Raw genomic sequence first — 8,433 nt, 5'->3', positions numbered from 1 at the left:
CCAGGTCATCATCGGCTAAAGAGCCTCAGAATATGTAGGAATGGAAGGAGAGAAAGTCTAGACGCACGGCAGTTCACCAGCTACAACCTAGCGGGAGCCCGACAAACTGCATAATGTCTAGACTCCTATCTACGACCTCCTGACCTCGGCAGCATCCCATAGGCAACCATATCGTTGTCATCGGTCGAATTCGAAAGGCAACGAGCCACAAAGGCAACAAGCCACGAAGGCGGTAAAGTCGCACAGGCAAAGGGTAATCACTAACGCACCAAGCCACAAAGGCATTAGCATCACGTTAGGCAACGGGCCAGAAGACACAAAGACATCACACTGTCGGGCCTCACTACACGTCATCGGCCACGACACAATGCCAAACTCTTAAACAACGAGTTCATTGATCATCATTGGCCCTCTACTATCATAATCATCATACTACTAAAAAGAGCAGTGATAAAGGGGCCTCAGTTTAACAAGATCTCACATCACAGATCCCATACAGTACGGCCATAACAGCAGGTCCACAATTAACCAAGTGACACCACCACCACCTCATCAGGAGGACAGAAATACCAATGACCGGCCATGCTTATGAATATAACAGGGTAGGGGTAGCACATGGACACAATATCAAGTAACTGAAATGTAACCATTAACAACCACAAGGCGACAATACAGAAGCCAACCATCTTTCAGCAGGATACCCTTGCCTTGGCCTGGGGACAGAGAGAGAGAGAGAGAGAAGCGGGGAGAGGAGAGAGGAGAACTAGGGAGAAGAGAGAGGAGAAGTGGGGAGGAGAGGGGCGCGACTCGGGTGTGGGAGCAGCCGAGCCGATGAGCACGAGGAGAGGGCACCCAAGAGAAGCGGTGGTGCAGAGAGAGCAAGGCGGCGCGCAGAGAGAGCGAGGGGGAGAAGGAGAAGGGGGCTGCGCCCTAGGGCAGGCAGCGGGGTGGAGAAAAAAAAGGAGGTCGGTGCGTGGGCCGGGCCGGCCTGGTGGAGACGGGAGGAGGTGGAAAGGCTAGGCCGGCCCAAGGCTGGACGTGCCTCCTTTTTTCTTTCTTGTTTTTCTTTTTTTATTGTATATGTGTATGTATGCGTATACAGGGGTTTGCAACCGTACGTGGCAAAATACCATCATACAAATGCCCCCCACCAAGTTGACTGATGTGAGAAACGAGCATGGCTCAATTTGGTGTTCATCAACTTGAATGAATGCAACAGCCATCGATTATCACCCGGAACTTTTTGTTGCGTCTGCTTTGCAGAGCTTTTCACGTTGGAGCTTTACTGGTTTGGGAAGTTCATATGTACTTCTTCCATGTCACCCTCCTCAGCGGATGCAGCTTACTGCTTCAAGAGCCTCATGCTCTTCAGGAGTCATAGCGACTCCCGGGTTCGAGTCCTCCTCGTCTTCACTCGCGGTGATAGCATTGCATGGTGCCACCTTGGATGATGGAATAGCATCAAGAGACTACTCTTCATTTGACGTCGAAGGCTGCCCCCAGGTCTCAGGGAAGAATTGACCTAGTGTAGGCAACATGGTGATTCTCCATGGGAAAGACTCATCTCCCTCCGACTCGGGAATGAATCGGGGAGGCATACGTCATTGACTTGGATGACATCGTGCAATTAGTACAGGCGCTGGAGGAGGATTAACTTGATAGCTTGATCGTCGAACTCTTGGAGGCGCCTTTGCGGTACCTGCTGCCACTGTGGCCCCTTCACATGATGAGTGACGGGAGTGAGCTGAAGCCTTTCGAACTGATCTTATACTTGGATGAATGGCACCCAATACTCTTCTTCTTCATTTATATGGAAGGATGATGACCCATCATGCTTCATCGTCACCATGTTAGCAGCACGATAATCAGGGTTCATTGCTTCAGGTTTGAGGGCCAATCTCTTCTCATCGACTGCTCTTTGTAACCATTCTTTGAAAGCGATGCAATCCTCAATGATATGCCCTACATACCGATAGTATGGGCAATACAAAGGATTTTCAATCATGACGACCTGCTCGGGTCTTGCCGGAGTAGGTAAATTCACAAGCTTTTGCTCGTTCATTTGTTCAAAGAGGCTCTTGATGAGGTTCCGTCGGAAGATATATTATTTATTTAACATCTCCCGGACATTAGGACGTACCACTGGTCTTGGCCCCTCATTTTTTAGACCGAAGACTAGAACGGTACTTATAGCATTTGACTCAACGGGTGCCTTCCCTTTGTTGCCATTCCCTGTCGGCTTGCTTGACGACCCGAATCGCCGAGTGTTATCGACCGAGCCAACGTTCTTGTACATCTCCATGATATGGGGTACCTTTTTGAACTCCAACTTGGTGGCTGCAACAGTATCACCAAGCGAGCTAAACGTCTTGGGGTCACGCCTTGACACGCCGACCAACCAATGTTGCAACATGTCGTGGATGCACATCTGCACAGCTTCTTCTGGATGCATCTCTCTTGCAAGTCGGATATAGTTGTTTCTGAAGCGGACAATGTAATCTTCAATTCTCTCGTCCCGCCATTGCCTTATTTGAGACAACTCTAGAATCGAGATGTCTTTCCTCATGGTGATAAAGTGTGATTTGAAGAGCTCCTTCATGGCAACCCAACTAGGTACTGAACCTGTAGGTAAACGACTATACCAATGGAAGGCGGATCCCATCAAGGAAGCAGAGAACTAACGCAATAATAAGACGCAATGTTGTTGCCTTCTAACTCTCCTTCATCCCTAGACAAAGCGGAATGTGCTAGCTGGGAATAATGCGGCGACTGAGAGCGGGTTTCAAGAGAGTCCACTGTATGAGCCCCCGGGCTATACTGTCCCTCATCCTCGGACGTGTCGGGGCTACTCTCTATTCTTTGTCGAGCAGTTATCTTCAAGCGTGTGTCGGGGCCATAACGTGTAGCCACCGTGTGTAACTGCCCCTTATCGTGTGGCAAGTGTGATGGAATGCTCCTGTAAGTGTTGCGGTGATCACACGGAGATGACCCCCCGTCAAGTGACTTGCATCTTCCAGATACCGAAAAGCAAGGGGCAATTATGGCCTCCTTCTGTAACTTTGCAACGAGTTGCGAGGATCTGCTGAACCATGCCTTGGGATTTGGCACAATCTCTTGATCAGAGGAGTACTCTAGCTTGTGCGTGATGGGAAGAGGCTCCCAGTCAGAATCCGACCCTTCGTGGCTCAATACCCCGATTGTGCCGCACATCATGACTTCTACATCATTGGACTTCTTTGATCCTTCGGACGTAGTGTTGTAGTTTGTCGACGCGTCTGAGCCTGGTTCTACAGGCTGCTGTCGTACATCTATGATAGGTGGTGAAGCCACTTGTTTGGGGGCAGTCTCAGATTTGCCCTCTGTTATTCGCTTTTCACTTTCCTTTATATCAATCGTGGATGAAGGTTGAGGTGTCTCGACCCTCTGACGCTGCGCGGCAGGCCCTGGTGTAACAGGGGCTGTGCAGGTGTCCTATATCTGGCGTGGCCTTGGTGCCAGGCATTCCAGCAGGAAATTGTACCTAGGATCTTGTTCAAGGTTCGGTGTTACCCGAACACTCACTCTTCCATCTTCTGGGTGGACTTGACCATCCGCTCGGACACGGACCTGAACGTGATGTAGCACAAGGTCTTGCAACTCTCGAAACCATGCTTGGTGGTTCCTCTTCCTTCGCTCGTGCCTTCACTGATTCTCATTAAGAGAAAACGTCGCCGGGTATCTGTTAGGTGAAGCGGGCTGACGCGCCAGTCGCGCAGGAGCCTCGCGCCTCGGGGCCTCACGACTGGAAGAAGCCACCTCGCAGGGGGATCTCTGGTCGCGCCCAAAAGGCCTTCTCGCATATTCTTGATAACGTGATGCTGGATCCCACCTAGTAGGTGGACGCATTTGGCGTGATCGATAGGACGAAGGTGGAGGGCCCCTTAGTCGAGCAGCTTCGGCATGTCTGTCTTGTTGCTCCTGACGGTTTGCATGACGGGAATTGCCCCCATTCCGTGGAGTCTCTGTTGCAGCAGCGCTGCGAAGCTATCTCTCAAGACCATTCATTTGGTCTCTAAGCTGCTATAGCTGCCTCTACAGCTCATCTGGGCGAGGTGCCGGTACTTCGCTTGGAAGTGCGGCGAACTGGTTTGTGTCTTTAGCTGAAGATGGGTCGGACATCGTACTGACGTGGAAGCAAGGCACCCAATGCTGAGGGCCAGAAAGACTGGGGTTGTAGAGCCTACGCCTCCTTCCGAGGCGCTGAGACAAAAACTCCTCTACTATGGCTTCCCGCGCGGGGAGCCTAGCTTGCGACACATGGTGAGACCATGCGCGGGGAATGGCCTTACTCACAGCGACTTCTTGTTTTGTAATGTAAGTTGGCGTGAGACGAGAGGCAATCTGCTATCGGAGTCCCTGGGCTTTAGTGATCCTTCGCCGGCAGTTCCGGCGTGCGTGTGGTCTCCTATCTGAATGAGCAAGGGTCACGCTTCGATGCAAGCTCTCACAAACCGCACCTAGTGCCACGACCAACTCAGCTTCTGTTTTTTCGGTAAGGGGAGAGCCCTCCAGCATGGCTTTGTCCTCAGCAATGACACCGTGGCACTCCTCTTTGACTTGTGAAAAGGCCCTCTTCTCAGCCCTATTTGTTGTGAGAGCCTGAGCTGGCTCCTTCGTCATCTTGGAGTAGATGGCACCCTCATGTTGAATGATGACCACCAGTGGGAGTGTCCCGAACTGTAGGATAGTGGGAAACGAGTCGTGGGCAGGGACGAATCCACCTGCATCACAGCGTCTCTTGGTTAGTGTTTTCCTGATGATTTCTTTTGCAAGTAGCTCTTGCAGACTGGAGAGATTATCTTACGACAAGCGCAGCGCAGCAAAGATGGGAGGAGAACCAGGTCCCACCAGGCGTGCCAATTTGTTTCGCGGATTCGAAACACTCTGTTTTGTGTTTGAATTGTTGTACATTGTATAACTCTGAATATATGCGGGCATGCCAGTATATTGTCATATACGAAAGAAACAGAAGACAAAATGTAATTGAAACACATGACTTTATTCATGCATTACCAAAATCATAAAGTACAATTTCATCTATTACAATTTGTTCACACATACGTACAAACGCACACGCTATCTGACTAAATTTCCTGGCGATCATGAGTCCTGGTTCCCGGGGCCTCGTGAGGCCGCTGGTTAATTACATCTGGCTTCCAGGACTACCTCCGATTAAGCTGCTGCACTGGTCGTCATTAGGCCGTCTACGAGTCTGCAAGGCTGTAGACACACGTATCAAAGACAAAGTAGAGTGAGCGTTAGACAATAAATAAAAGCAAAAGACGGGACAAACAGCCTAGCGTGAGCTTTATGGACTGTTTATATATCCCAGGTCATCATCGGCTAAAGAGCCTTAGAATATGTAGGAATGGAAGGAGAGAAAGTCTAGACGCACGGTAGTTCACCAGCTACAACCTAGCGGGAGCCTGGCAAACTGCATAATGTCTAGACTCATATCTACGACCTCCTGACCTCGGCAGCATCCCATAGGCAACCATATCGTTGTCATCGGTCGAATTCGAAAGGCAACGAGCCACAAAGGCAACAAGCCACGAAGGCGGTAAAGTCGCACAGGCAAAGGGTAATCACTAACGCACCAAGCCACAAAGGCATTAGCATCATGTTAGGCAACGGGCCAGAAGACACAAAGACATCACACTGTCGGGCCTCACTGCACGTCATCGGCCACGACACAATGCCAAACTCTTAAACAACGAGTTCATTGATCATCATTGGCCCTCTAGTATCATAATCATCATACTACTAAAAAGAGCAGTGATAAAGGGGCCTCAGTTTAACAAGATCTCACATCATAGATCCCATACAGTACGGCCATAACAGCAGGTCCACAACTAACCAAGTGACACCACCACCACCTCATCAGGAGGACAGAAATACCAATGACCGGCCATGCTTATGAATATAACAGGGTAGGGGTAGCATATGGACACAATATCAAGTAACTGAAATGTAACCATTAACAACCACAAGGCAACAATACAGAAGCCAACCATCTTTCAGCAGGATACTCAAACTCATAAACAGCGAGCTAACAATCTACTAGCCAAGCCATTGATACGCATAAGAGCATAACCCTGTTGCTATATTATCATCTCATAAAAGGGAATCAAGATTATCAGGTATAACTGCCATCTCATCATATTAGTACCATCTCTCGTCAAGTAATCAAGGGGGCAATACGTCAAGTGCCCTCCCAAATATCAGAACAACCATTCAGGTAACAGATACGCATATCAGCTAAGCACTAACTGCACGCAATTGCGGCACGGCTCTCCCAATCGGCGGTGTGATTCACCAACCGGCGGCACAACCCACCCAGCTTTTAACGCACAACACGTAAGCTAGTCAAAACAAAGGATGCATAGGCACAATTCAACGGCATTGCACAGCGACAGGGGTGCACGGCCGAAGAAGAACCCAACCAGAAAGAACCAACGGCGGCCTGCACAGCAGCGGCACGCGCTCCACGACCACATCATGAGCGCCGGCCGGCATCCATTTCGATGACCATGGCACGAAGGCTGGCCAAAGCGACACTCACCCACCTCACAGCCACAACATGAATAGACAAGTAGTTTAGCCAAGTAAACAGTGAATCAACCCAACTCGGGGGCACACAAGGGTGAAGGCGCTCAGACACCCTGCCAGTAACATGGCGGCATTGACACCCAACCAGCAGCACCCAGATCACTAGTATCAAAACTCGGCTGGGGATTAGAACCCACACGGCCACCAAGACCATCTCGCGGCCATGGCACGGAGGCCAGCAAGAACAACACAAGCAAAACAACTGGATTCCATCAGATCAAACAATACCACTATCCCCCACGGACGCGGCACGAGGCCGACCGGGCACCACCAAAACCATCTCACGGCCATGGCATGGAGGCCAGCCGGAACAACAGAAGCAAAACAGCCGGATTCCATCAGATCAAACATCACCACTATCCCCCACGGACGCGGCACGAGGTCGGCCAGGCACCACCAACGAACCACCTCGCGGCCATGGCACGGAGGCCAGCCGGAACAACACAAGCAAAACAGCCGGATTCCATCAGATCAAACAGCACCACTATCCCCCACGGATGCGGCATGAGGCCGGCCGGGCACCACGAACGAACCACCTCCATCGCCACGGTGACGAAGAATGCACGGCACGGGCACAAAACCCGGCAGGCCATCACATCACTAGAGAGGAGGAAGGGGGAGGGGAAAACTCAGATCGAGAACCCACCATAGCAGGCACCTTTGGCGACTGCCATGGGCTCTCCGACGAGGCAAAAGGGTGACAGCAAACAGTGGATTTCTCCCTCTCCCTCTTCTCTCTAGCTTCTCCCTCCCTCCCTCTCTCTCTCTCTCTATCTCTCTCGCAGATCCGGCCTCCTCCTCTTCACGGGCACCCCAGCTGGGATATATAGCGGCGACTAGGGGCTCCCCACACGGAGAATCCGGATCGGGCAGTTAGGGGGAAGAGATAAGGTGGCGCGCGGAAAGAGTGGTGGCGCGGCTCAAGCACGGCGCAGCCAAGGTGTGCGCGCGAGGGCCTAGGGACAGAGAGAGAGAGAGAGAGAGAGAAGTTGGGAGAGGAGAGAGGATAACTGGGGAGAAGAGAGAGGAGAAGTGGGGAGGAGAGGGGCGCGGCTCGAGCACGGGCGTAGCCGAGCCGGCGAGCGTGAGGAGAGGGCGCCCGATAGAAGCGGCAGTGCAGAGAGGGCAAGGCGGCGCGCAGAGAGAGCGAGGGGGAGAAGGAGAAGGGGCTGCGCCCTAGGGCAGGTGGCAGGGTGGAGAAAAAAAAGGAGGCCGGGGCATTGGGCCGGGCCGGCCTGGTGAAGACGGGAGGATGTGGAAAGGCCAGGCCGGCCCAAGGCTGGGCGGGCCTCCTTTTTTTTCTTTTTTTATTGTATATGTGTATGTATGCGTATACGGGGGTTTGCAACCGTAGGTGGTAAAATACCATCATACAAATGCCCCCCCCCCCCACCAAGTTGAGTGATGCAAGAAACGAGCAGGGCACAATTTGGTGTTCATCAACTTGAAGGAATGGAACAGCCACCGATTATCACCCGGAACTTTTTGTTGCATCCGGTTTGCAGAGCCAGCAAGCGATGAACATTTTTGGTTCTTTGCCGCCGTGATCACTTCGGAGCTTGAGCCACCAAGGTAAGAGTTTTCGCATCCCCGTACACGCTTATCGTCACCGCTCCACACCAAGTCGGAGGGTCAACAAGTTTTCCGGTGAGTCACCAAGACTCCCAGGTGCCAACGTACCAAGATGTACAAGCTTGGATCACTCCTTGATCCACTCTCTATGCAACAATCACCTAACAATACACTCTTTAGGCCTATAAGTACTAACCACTCTCTAATGGTGTA

This window comes from Phragmites australis, chromosome 10 (assembly GCF_958298935.1).
Source record: "Phragmites australis chromosome 10, lpPhrAust1.1, whole genome shotgun sequence".
Taxonomy (NCBI): Eukaryota; Viridiplantae; Streptophyta; class Magnoliopsida; order Poales; family Poaceae; genus Phragmites; species Phragmites australis.
Note: the sequence above shows the minus strand (reverse complement) of the source record.